This window comes from Podarcis liolepis (genome assembly GCF_965112155.1).
Source record: "Podarcis liolepis genome assembly, chromosome: 2".
Classification (NCBI taxonomy): domain Eukaryota; kingdom Metazoa; phylum Chordata; class Lepidosauria; order Squamata; family Lacertidae; genus Podarcis; species Podarcis liolepis.
The window spans coordinates 57,342,851-57,355,954 of NC_139555.1; the positions used below are offsets into that span (position 1 = coordinate 57,342,851).

A 13,104-nucleotide genomic window follows, 5' to 3' on the forward strand; every position below is an offset into this window, starting at 1 on the left:
GTGATATTATAATTATGCTGCTGCTCTCAGTCTTCTTTGTTTTTATGGTTTGTTTGTTAGCCACCCAGACAAGATATGTGAACGGAGCACTTTTAAAGGTAAAAATGCACAGTAGTAGTTTAAAGATGATTTCAGAAAGTAACACTGATTTGTACTTTTAAGAGCAAAAGCTCACTTTCAACTGAATGCCATTTCACATGAATGATAGCGCTATTAAGAAGAAATGGACATGAGTCTATGAATGATGGGTTAAATACATGCAGTCAACTGTAACCTATAATCATTGTTAAATATATCCTTCCAAAGTATGCATTAAAAAACAAGGAATGCTACTTCTCTGAAATGAAATAGTATCAGTTTCCTCTACTGAATATCATGGAAAATCTATTACATTCAGCTGTTTAACCAGGACACAGCAATTATTGAGGGCAAAGCATACCTAGGTTTTCAGGGCTATGCAGGAAAAGACACTAGGGGAAGGAAGCTAGCATGAACATCAGAAGACAACTATCTGCCCTACTGAACTTTGGATTTTCCCTGTTTTCCCCCTTTCCTTTCCTTTTTTAAACAAACAACAGATCATTCTTTTTCGAGATTTAAATCCAGTGTAGCAGCAGAGGCGACACCTAGGGGCAAAACAAGGAGAAAAAGCACAAGTGCAACTCTAAGGCAGAATTTCAGAACCACAGCTCATGGACAACTCATCCCTGCTGTGTATAACCCAGTTGAGGGCTACCCCACACAAAGACCAGTATCCTTGTTGAAGTACCAGATGGCTGATCCATAATATTACAGTGTGTTAAAGGACAATGCATCAAATATCTGCCAGGATTTTCCACAAAGACACATACAGCAACTAACAAATGAGGACCCAAGGTATTTAAAATGCTAGAATTTCAGCATAAATAAAAGGAAAGTGTAATATTGGATTAGAGGAAGTGTTGGATAAGAAGAAACCTCCCTCTGAAACTTTTCAAGTTATTTCTGGACCAAAACACAAATCCTGAAGATATTCTGGAGCATTTTAGCATCTTGTCAGAGAATATAAATCCTGTACTCTTAAATTAAAGCATAAGAAGCATACAGTGTGCAGTCCTGTGCCCACTTACCTAGCATTGTCCCATTGGATCCCATGGAGCATCCCTCCAAGTAAATATTTATATGAATGGATCCTAGAGGATCTATCAGTCGTTTGTAGATTGTCTGTGCCTTTCCATGGAAGACAGTCATGGAATCATATAATCTTAGAGTTGGAAGGGACCCAAGGGTCATCTAGTCCAACCCCCTGCAATGCAGGAATCTCAGCTAAAGCATCCATGACAGATGGCCATGTCTCTAACACATCACTTGTTTTAAATAATGTTAAGAGTGCTTGTCTCTGCATCAGTGTGATTCAGTGTAAGTCTGTTGTGATAAAGCTATTAGAAACAGCATACAGTGAATGTCTAACTACATGGCTACTGTTACACCACAGCCTGATCTTTCCAATATTGCCAATTTCTTTTTCTAGCTGTGGTGTAAACATCCAACTATCTTCCCATTTTAGAGAACTCTCAAGGCTTTGTCTTTAGTCAGTTTCTATTTTCCACAAAAAGGATAAGATTAGCAAAGCACAAAATGTTTAGTTTTACATGTCTTTGAAGATGGTTGCAAATATTTATTCCATATGCTCCACTGGGTTATGCAGAATACACACAGTTGTATTTCCACAGCTTCTATAGAGAGGAGGTGCTGCAAAACTTTTGATTATGCAAAAACAAAAATGAATAAATAGTTGGTTGCCTAGTACCCCAGTTGTAAGACCCTGCCTGCAGTCTTGCATACTATGAGTCAGCGCCATTGAACCCAGTGGGACTAAACTTCTTAGTAAACATTGATAGGATTGGACTGCAACCTACTTCTTCAAGTTAAGTAGTACACTTAGTGTGCAATTTAAATAGAAGTGTGAAGAAGAAAAGTGGTGTGTGTGTTTGTAGGACAGGGAAAGATACTTGGGTATTTTAATTTAATGCACCATTATATTTTAATTTGTGAATGTCTTTGCCATTCTCTAGAGTGGGCCAACAAGTCCACAGCACAATTTACCTAGGTGTTGATATGAATAAGTCCCTAGATGGCTTGCAACATGCAAAACAAATGAGGGACTTCGTGCCATTTCTTTCTTAAGTTAAGGACTGTAAAAGATTTGGCCAGGAGTTCTGCATCTCTCACATGGCTCTCTGCCCCACTGCAGGACAAACTGGATTCTAGCATATTGAGCTCTGAAAAAGTATTCACACCGCTGAACTAAGGAATATAGAAAAGAAAGCCTCCTCCACCCGCAAAAAAATCCCCAACTCCCCGAGCTCTGTCACGAGCAGAGCGGAACTGGAAAGGAAGAGGAACCCGAGGTCCTCTGGCCAAGAGCACAGAGCGAACCCGGTCGGATTTGCGGAGCATCTTTCTCGGTCCATCCGACACTCGCTGACAACTGAGGCAAGGCAGATATAGAGGAAACTTGAAACCATCAGCCCTCACCGGCAAGAAAAGGGGTGTCTGGAGAAGAAGCGAATTTCGCAAAGGTGAACTGCCCCAGAACGGCCATTCACCGCGCTCTCCGCGCCGGGCTGAATTCTCTCCTAGCCATTCAGCACCACGGAGGTGGACAGTTCCCTCCAGCAAGTGCCGGGGATGGCACCAGCCCCGTCCTCCCCAGCAATCCTTCTCCGCCCTGACGTTACCGCACCGCCTCCACCCCGAATACCATTCATACTGCACCGGGGAGCAGGAATCGCTGCGCGCCCCGCCGGCTTCTCTGCCGACGAAGTTCACCGGCGTGTAAACTCTCGCTCGCTCTTTAGAGACTCCGCAGAGAACCCAGAAGGGAACATGGGATCCTTTGGGGGAGTCGCCCCCACTTGGATGATCCATGAACCTTGTTGAGAAATCGGGGCTGCTGGGGGGGGGAAAGAAAGGAAACGACTGCTCGGCTGCCGGCTCGCCCATCCTTCGTCCACCTGGCCGAGGAGATCAAAGGCTTACCTGTAGCGGTCTTCCAAGCGCGGCAGACGGAGCCTCGGGATGCAGAGCGCCGCAGAAGCAGCGCCAACAGCTACTGGAAGAGGAGACGTCAGAGTTTGGGGGGTTTCTTGAAACAAGCAAGATCTTCTCCAGGAAAGGTGGATGGGGTGGGGGTGGGATGAAGTCTGCAGGAACGTTTGGAAGGGCGAAGCGGGAGGAGATCGCGAAAGGCTGGCGGCGAGCGGGAGAGGGAAGGGATAGGCAGCAGGGGAAGGGGAGAAAAGCGAGCTGGAGCGGAACAAAAACAGACGAAGGGGGCCGGAGGAGGAGCCGCTTCGGTCGCAATCCAGGCGCGAAGAGGTGCCAATGCTGCTTTGCTGAATTCCTGCCCTATTTCTGCTGTCTGGACCGGCGCTGCATGACGTCACCGGCGCATTTGCATATCCTACCCAATAGCTGACACCTGTGCTGGAGGGGGGGGGGGGAGCAGAGGCGGCAGTCCCAGACGCGAGAGGAGGGAAGGCAGCGGGAGATGTTGGCTAGCTGGCGAAGGGCAATGGAGGCTGCGGGGCGTCCAGGTGTCCCGCTAGGGGTTTCCTGGGCTCCAACTCTCATCAGCCCCAACCAACCTGCCGGAGGGAGCGGGGCTCAGGTGATGGGCGCCTGGGGTCTCTGAGTTACGGCCTGCCAGTGAAGTGAGAATTGCTTTTTCCCTCTGTGCAAGTTTGGCCCATTATGAGGCGTATCGAAGCTGCCCCTGACTGCCTCTGTGTCATGCTTGACCAAAGACGGCCTCAGGGACGGGCACTGAAAGTTGGGTGGGGTGGCAAGCGCTGCCCAGAGAACCCTCAGTTTCACTTTTCTTCCCAGCTCTCCTTCCCTGAGCAATCTTTTCCTCCCGGACATAGGAGGAAACTCTGTAGAGTCTACACTGGTTGGCAGCGTCCCTCCAGTGTCTCCCATCCCTACCTGGAGGTGCTGGGAGCTGAACCTGGAATCTTCTGAAGCAGCTGTTCTACCACTGAGCTGCATCCCCTCCATCTCAAACCCTGGAGAGCTGCTGCCAGTCAGTGTCAACAATACTGATATAGGTAGAAGAGTACTGACTCACCGTTAGGAAGCGTTCTGGGTTCCAATGCACCTTATCAGTGTGTCTAATCCCAACCACTGGCAGAAGCTTCTCAGAGAGCCTTAGGTCATCCCACCACATCTTTGCCTCCAGTGGTGGCCAGGGATGGAAAAAATCTCTTCTCCTCAGACTCAGAGAGAAGGAAAGGCAAGTGCATTTGCACAGCCACCAAAATGCTTGCTTTCTCCCTGGGTGGTGGTGGATTGGGCCCAGCACTGCCACTCAGAGTGAACGAGAGGCCATTGGAGGTGTATGCTCCATCCGTCTTCCCCCTCATCTGCTCAATTACCACTTATCCTTCACTGCTCAACTACCTACTTCCAACAGAAGGCTTCTGGGACTGGACCTGCTGAGCCCCATCTTGCTGCCCAGCAAAAGAGAGGGCAGCTGAGCAAGGTGCTGTTCTTTGCTGCCTCACCTCCATCCTCTCTCTGGGTAACGTATCTGTGTGGATTCATCCATCCTTTGGAGCTTCCTCCCTAGCAAGTGTGCACAGGATTAGGAACCTGGGACTCTGTGGTATGCCATGTCAGACCATTGGTCCATCTAGCTCAGTATTGCTTGCACAGGCTGACAGTATCTCCCCAGGGTTTCAAGCAGGGGGTGTTTCCAATCTTACCTGGGAACTTCTGCTTTTAAACATGTGCTCTGCCACTGAGCCATGACACTTCCCGTATGTCCCGTACAATTTAAGAAATCTAAACCAACACATGTTGCTTCAACCTAGAGAGCATTGAGCAAAACAAATTCTAATGCTTTACAGGCTCAGTTCTGTTGCAGCAGCAGAGCCAGTTTGAGGCTATAGAAGACTCTTGGCAGTACCTTTGATGGGCTCCTAGCCTCCCCACTCACCAGCAGGCCTAATTCTCCTTGTTGCACTGTCCAGATGCCTCTCATTTGTTCATTTGTGCTCTCTCTCATGGTAGTGGTGAGGATGTCTAATCTTTGCAGCTGTGCTGCTGAAAGGGAGAATGCAAGTGAGTGACCAGAGATAGCTGCTGCAGCTGCAAGATACACAGCTCTCTGTGTGTTGGCTAGTGCTCATTGGGACTGGTAGGGCTGAAGGCAGAAAGGCTAACAGTAGGTGGAGCCAGAGCCAATGATAGGCAGAGCTTACTCATTCTAGTTCTGTCCCTATCTTCTTTCCTGCTGCCTTCTACATGGGCAATGTCAATATGGCATATGAAACAGGCTCTCCTGCAAGCACCAAAGGGAGCCTTCAATTCTGTATTAGGCATAAAATGCAAAATAGGACAATTTAAGGAGTAAGACGTGTGGGGAATGGAATCAAGTCAGCTGGAATCATGTCCCATCCAATTTAATAAATCTCAACCAGCCCAGGTTACTTTAAGCTGGAGAGCCTTCAGTGAAACAGATCTTAATCCTTTGCAGCCCAGTCGTTTGCATACTGACTCCGAAGTTGCTCAGGGTGCAATATAAACCTGCTGTTTCTCCATTGTTTCCCTGACAGAACAGGGTGATTGCTTCTCTCCCCCCTTAAGTTACATTTAAGACATGGTCTCAAGCTGCATCACCAATAGGATGCCTTCTAATGGGGGGGGGGGCTTTGAAGTGTGAACTTGACTAGGAAATAAGAAATTATGATTTTCACAGATACCTTTTTTCCAAAATCCATCTTTGAACAATACCTGTATTAAAGCAACCAAGATAGTGTGCAAGCTTATGAGTTCTCCAGAAGGCTAGATGGTAAATAGAGCAACGGGGAGTGGAATGATGGGGAGCTGGTTTGTGATGAAGGTCCTGGAGATTGCATCCAGCCACCATCTTAAGATGTAATGGGTGAGGAGGCAGCAGGCATTCAGATGCAGCTCTACCAGGTGTTATACCGGAGCATGTGCATCATGCTAATGTTCTTGTTTACAGTGCAAACGTCTACCAAGAGGTAAGATCCATTGAGCTCAATGACACTTATTCCCTGGTAAGGGTATATATAGGACTGCAATCATTCATAAGACTTACACCCATGGCTTGAACTTCTGCAAAACTGGAAAAAAGGATTCACAATTGTTGTCCTTCCTGACATTTCTCTTCTGTTGTTGTCAGCGTCCTCTGGAGGAAAGATCAGGGAGACACCTTAAAATAATCTAGGCTGGTGTTTAAGCCAGGCTACCTAGAGTGCAATAAAACTAGCACCTGGAACTTCATTGTCTGCTAACTTTCTTTTTGCTCTGTACTTAGGTATTTTTCTTATATTGATTTTTTCCTATGTTTGCTAAATTGATTGTTGATAATGAATGGGTGTTTGTTGTAAGCCCCTTTGGCCATAGCTTACTGTGGAAAGGTGGCATATATAAATAAACAAGAGCAAATCAAATACATCCACTTACCTGGGAATATCTCCCCTGAATCCGAGAGAAATTCCCCTTGAACTCTATGGGACTTCCATCCGAATAATAATGTATAGGCTAACACTGTCAGTGTGCTAGTGATTGCACCCATGGTCTAATGTTGTTCCATTAATTTATATCTACAGCTGACAATTGCAACTTATGGACAATGAATTGCAGCTACTAGCTACATGCTCCATTTTGTTAAGGTCCATTGGCATTTGTTTTTATTTATTTAGAAGACTAGAAAAACAAATATGAAAAAGAACAAAGTTAGAAATATTGTGATTTTAATATTTCTTTAAAAAATATATTTTTATTAAAGATTTCTTAGTTTACAAAAATGTGTGCATTGTCTCTTTTTTCAATTTGTTTTCTACAACTCAGTTTCATTTGTTGTGAGACATTAGTGTTGCATGCAGTGTTAGGTTAGGAAGAAAAGAGGGGGAGGGGTGAATGGTGAGTGGGGTGGGGGGTGGGGGTCAGACCCTGCTAACGTGTTTGAAAAGTGGGATCTAAACCACTTTTTATCTTGAAATAATTTATATATCTATCCGTCAGGGGTTCAGAGACAGAGGCACAGGTGAGGGAGGAGACGGAGAGCGACGAGGAAGAATCCCAGGACAGTGAGGAAGAGGATGACAATGACTTGAGGTCTTCCATGAGTCTCTCAAGTGAATCGGAGGATTCCCAGGAGGGGGCGCCCCTAGTCAGGACAAGGGGGGTCACAGGGGGGACCTGCCAGGAGCAGGGAAGCAGCAGGGAAACCCCGAGTGGGAGTGGGAGATCGGGGCCGGCTTCCCAGCAGGAACGAAGGGAAGAGAGGGGAGTTCCCAGTGTGACACACGGAGCGGAGCAGGAAAGAGACAGGGGAAGGAGATCGGGGCAGGACGTCCTGTTGGAAGAGGCGGAGAGTAGTACAGGGAGTAGTGTAAGTGTCAAGAGGAAGGTCAGGGGTAGCGAACGCGCGCCAAGTTCAAATGTGTAGGCGCGCGGAAATGGAGAAAGCCCGGAGGAGGAGCCTAGCCCCAAAGCACGAAGGAGGGGGGAACAGGCATCTGAGGAATCCGCTTCAGGAGAGAGGAGGAGGGAAGGAACCCAGGGGGGCAGAAAGACCCTGCGGAAAAGGAAAGACAGGAAGAGGTGGTCTAGCACAAGCCTCTTAAGCTGGTGTAGAGGCAGGACCGACTCAGAGGGGACTTCAAATGTCTGACGTTAAGAGACGCGGGGCTGCGCGCCTCGGTTGTGGAACCAATAATGAACTGCAATAAACATCCTTGTATATAAGAATAGCTTGGCGTTGGTCTTTTGTGAGCTGAGACCTGAGGCAGCCTTTGACACTATCATTCCAACACAGTGTACATAAAGCCACATTTTTCACAAGTTGATTTCCATGCTTTCAGTAAAGAAATATTCAGAAGCAAATCCTATTAATATCAATGGAACTGAGTCACTAGCAAGTGTGTTCAGGATTGCATTTTTAATTAGGAAATATGACTCTTTTAAAAGTCCAACTGAATTTGAAGAATTAATATTTGTTGCTAATCAAGATGGGATATATATTTGCACCCACACACACTTTACAAAAGGTTTCCAAAAGAAGCAGGGGCACGATAGAAAACAGAAGGTTGGAAACTTCCCCTTCCTCTCATCTCCCCCCACACCCACATAAACTGTTCTGGGCCAGATTCTAAGGGTGAAGCGGGGCTCCATGACAGAGGATAAGATGGGAAATTTATTTTGTACTAGTGGAAGTCTGATGCTCTAGTGCAACATCTGTTTTGTATATGAACTTTATCTAAAGATGTGTAGAACAGGCTGTAGGGAGTTCCAAAAATGTTCATCTTTTTTCTTTATTCTCTCCCCACCCTCAGTTAGGCTCTGCATGACCAGAAATTCATTATGGAATGCTCATTGTCATCTACTCACTTGATAATGAGATAATGAGTTGGATCCAGTCTTGGTCATGCTTAAAGCAGAACTATCGGAATCAGTTAGCCATCATGACTAATTTAATTCCCAATGTTTTTGATGGGTCTGTTATAAGCATAGGTCTGGGTACAAACAGGACTGCTTGCAATCATTATTATTTAATTATTATTTAATTAGCTGTACTGTTTAGGCTAAGATGCAGCTAAACTTTAAATAAAATGTGTTAGAATGTCAGTGCCAATATACAGTCTTGTACCATGTTTTTGTAAGGCTCTAGGACAATTTTAGGACATGGATGGCGCTGTGGCCTAGGACTTGGCGGTTCAAATCCTCGCAACGGGATGAGCTCCCGTTGCTCTGTCCCTGTTCCCGCCAACCTAGCAGTTCAAAAGCACATCAAAGTGCAAGTAGATAAATAGGTACTGCTCCGGCGGGAAGGTAAACAGCATTTCCGTGCACTGCTCTGGTTCACCAGAAGCGGCTTAGTCATGCTGGCCACACGACCCAGAAGCTGTACGCCGGCTCCCTCAACCAATAAAGCAAGATAAGTGCCGCAACCCCAGAGTCGGCCACGACTGGACCTAATGGTCAGGGGTCCCTTTACCTTTAGGACAATTTTGGAAGCAAATATTGATGTGCATCAAAGAAATGATGCAAAAGCTTTTGCATTTGCTATTCAAATTTTAACTTTTGGAACTCTGGTTTTGGCTAAATAACTTTGGAGTTTGTTTAATTGGATTTGGCAACTCCCAACTAAAACAGAAGCATGCACTTTCTTTTCATTCCTCTGATTGATGTGACATTGTCAACAAACCTCAAGTTACATGAACCAGTGATAGAATCACGCCAGCGCAAAGCTAAACAAGAACATCTCAACGAATCACTTTAGTGATAAGAACGCGATGGACCATTTAAAAAATTCATGCCATGCAGATTCCTGAAATATCATTAAACCTTTACTTCCACTCTAATTATACTTGGACTGCAAACTTCAGAGTGTTTGCCCCCAAATAGTTCCAATGCACTCAATCACATTTCTCCAGCATGATTGGGCGAGGGAGGGGGCTGTTTTTGTAAAGCCATTCTCTCCTTTCATGACCTTTACCGTTATTATGTGTGTAGTTCTGCCAAGATCTACTGCAGGAGCTGCAATGTAAAGAACACCATACTTCTGCTATAAATCACCAGAGTAAATCATTGCTCTACTCTCTGAGCTGGTTTATTGGATAGGGCCCAATTCACCATCATTCTGCCCACCACCCGTAAAGCCATTTACCACAATATAACTCTGTTAAAGTGAGGGCTTGCTGGCACCAGTGGAAAACAAACAAACCCAGAAGTACAGCATGATTATGACAGGAGCGAATCAGGTTAGATGAGTCAGCAAGAGGCTTCATTTTAGTTGTTGCTGCTGAGAGAGCATTCAGGACAACAGCACGGGGAAAGATGAGCTGAGCTGAGCTTGTTTGTTACAGGCTTTTAGGGGCGGCTCTCATATTCTGTTACAGGGAAGGATGCGAGGTAGGATGGTTGGGTTAACTAGAGCTGGAATGATTGTTGTGAGGATAAATGAAAGCTGAATGAAGGAGATTCATTGTTCTAACAAAGTAATGCAGGGGAATAAAATGCATTCCAAGACTGTCCTGTCTGCTGAACTTTCATGGTCAAAGCTGCCATTAGTCATCATGCAATGCCCAACCAAAGGGTGATCTCAGGTCATGACTTCTGTCCTGCAGAGTCTTTTGTGGCTATGGTACCAAAGTTTTAATAATTCTTTTCCGTCACCTGGCAAGTTAGTCCCTTGGCTGCAAATGCAAAATTAAAAAAAGAAGGTTTTCACATTCTCCTGTGTAGATATAGCAATATCATCTTCTTGGGATCGAAAAGGCCGGTGGTTGCATTGTTTAATGAGGAATCCTGGGACTCCCTGAAAGAAAACGTTCTTTGGGGAAAGTGTGAGAAAGTAATAAAAATTGTTATTTGGTGGCTGTTCCTCTTGAGAGGATGCCGAAACCTGAAATGGATTATTGGGCTGTGTGAAACTGTCAATAACAAGTTAGGGGACACAAAATAGTTATGTTATCCACCGGAAAACCTGCAAAAATACAGTGTTCCCTCGACTGCATTAGTAAAAGCTATTGAGGCTGGGAATAATCTTCTCTCTTCCTCCCCCAATCTGCAACATCTCCATGGGGGAAGGCATTTTGAAGATGTGCTCTGCAGCTTTGGATTCTTGGACACAAAATATGTGACATTTTCACACTTTAAATTTCCTGAATTCTAACGTTAATATAAAAAACCCCTTGATTTTTCTTTGCCATTTGCTGCTTACATGAGTGTAAGCATTTGTGTGTTTGTGCCTGCTTCTGACATAAGAGAGAACTTTCTTGCTGGTGTCCCCCATTTCTGAATCTCCACCCCAGGGGGTGGAGTTCTTTTCTCTGACCATGTTCTGCCAGAATCTGAAGATATTTTGATTTTGCGGAGGGTTTTCGAAGGGGGTTGCATACATTCAGGTACTATAATTTTTATAGATGCTATTTTAATTTTTGGATATTGGTTATGGTTTTATGTTTGCTAGCCACCCTGGGCGTCCTTCAGGGTGAGTGGAAGAACTGGATATATGAATGAATAAATGTTGCTGCACACTTTTGTATGAAATGCTGCATGTATGTGCCAGTGTTTGTATGTGATATGCAGGCTCATTTCCCCACATGTTTGTGCTGGAAGTGCTGCTACATGTGGCACTTGTGTAATTGCATGTGAAGTGTTGTGGCACGTGTTTGCACACGACTGCATGTGTCACTGTTCCTTCACATGATCTGCAGACTTTGGCTCAGCTCATTTTCCTTTGTGATTTCTTCTACATTTCTTTTGAGATCTCTGTCACATTCATGTGATTTGCGGTTTGATAACCAAGGAGTACATTCCAGGGTTTTCATAAGCCATTCTGCCTCAATTTCTCACCCTAGATTTTACAGTAATATGGGAATGAAAACAATGTGCTATATCATATGCATAGTACACTCTTTTTTAAACTGATTGAACTAAGAATATAATAGAAACTTGGATGATATGTGTGTGTTAACACCGTCTTACAAGATCATCTGTCATGGATGCTTTAGTTGAGATTCCAGCATTGCAGGAGGTTGCACTAAAATAAATGTCCCTCAAGGTCCCTTCCCACTCTACAGTTCTATTATTCTGTGAGAGTTGATGTAAAGCTGTGATGCTGCCGGATTACAACTCCCATAATCACTAACTAGTGGCCATGCTTTCTAGGGCTGATGGTGTCACGGCTAAAATGGCCGCTGTTTCTTTAATGTGAATAAAGCTGGGTCAGCATGACTCAGCGGTCTGCATCAATCTCTCTATATATAAGTGAGAGATGTTAGTTTGTTGGTGTGGCTGGTGTCGTGAGGCTGGTGTTTGGGTTGATTGGTGCTGGTGTGTATTCAGTCGTGTTTTGCACAAGGACTTTTAATAAAACTCTGCAAGGATATTCCCGTGGACTCTTCTTGTACCGACAAGGAGACTGAGAAGATAAAGGGAGGTCAGAACCCTTTCCTTCTTTTTTTTGCTTTTCTACAAACACTGACAGGTTATGGGCCCAGTGTTTCTGAGCATGTGCAGAGTGCAAAACGACTAACAGCATTTCAGCAAGGAGCTGGTGAGTCCTGGTGGTGTACGGAGACAGTGGCTGTGCGTTGGAGCAGTTGGTGGCAAGCTGTAACTGTCTGCAGTGACGCTGGAGTGGCTAGGATCTGAGGATCAGGAAAGCACTCAGTGTCGGCTACTGGAACAGTTTGAACTGCTAGAGGACCACAGTAGGCGACTCACAGAGTGGCTACACCAGTTGCAGAGCCAGGCGGGACCTGAGGGTCAACAGAGGCAGCAGCTAGAAGCCGGTGAGTGCCAGCCAGGACCATCCAGTTGGACTCTAAAGAGAGAGTCAGGAGAGATTGCTGGAGACCCCACAGAAGGGGCTCAGCAAGCACCAGCAGAGATGGCAGATTTCCAGTCTTCCCAAGTTGTAAATATTGGGGGAGGCATCCCTTTTGAACTTCTCTCAGAAAGACTGCGCAAAGGGGGCCAGCAGCAGAATCTGCCAATGGAGCAACGCCAAGGTTTGGACTTGGCAATGGCGGTGAGGAGGTGCTATAGATGCAACCAACCCGGGCATCTCCAACGTCAATGCAGGGCAAGACTTCCAGGAGACGACGTGGAGCAGAGGCAGCAATCGACGCAGAAACGTAAGCAGAAGGGGTTCTCTTCAGGGAAGAAGAACACGCGTTCTGCTCAGTTTGTGTCTGCATTTTCTCGGGAGGAGAGAAAGATACCTCGAGGAACATGGTTGCTGGACTCTGGCAGCAGCAGGATTATCTGCAATAGTCGGGAGGACTTTAAGACCCTGGAGAAGCCAGCTGATGGAAAGGACTCAATTTATCTTGCTGATGGTCGTAGAAGCAAGATTGATGGCCAGGGAACATGTTTCCTGCAGTGCTTGAACACTACTCTACCAGAGACTCTGTTTGTCAGCAGTTTGGACTATTGTTTACTGTCTGTAAGCTGTTTGATTAATGCAGGGTATAGTGTTAAGTTCACGCAGGATGGCTGTCTGATAAAGAATGGAACTCAGGTATGTGGCCATGCAAAGTTGGAAAATGGGTTATATGTAATGCAGGACAAGCCTGT

At 45.6% G+C, this 13,104-nt stretch overlaps 1 protein-coding gene across 2 annotated transcripts in view; it reads right to left on the reverse strand.

The window, feature by feature from the left end:
- Nucleotides 1-3,482, reverse strand: part of FSTL4 (follistatin like 4) — a 340,721-nt gene extending 337,239 nt beyond the window's left edge. For both annotated transcript variants that reach the window (XM_083488099.1, XM_083488098.1), the window contains exon 1: nucleotides 3,022-3,482. The gene's annotated coding sequence lies outside the window, so the exon portion shown is untranslated. The remainder of the gene's footprint in view (nucleotides 1-3,021) is intronic.
- Between the last annotated feature and the right edge of the window lie 9,622 nt (nucleotides 3,483-13,104).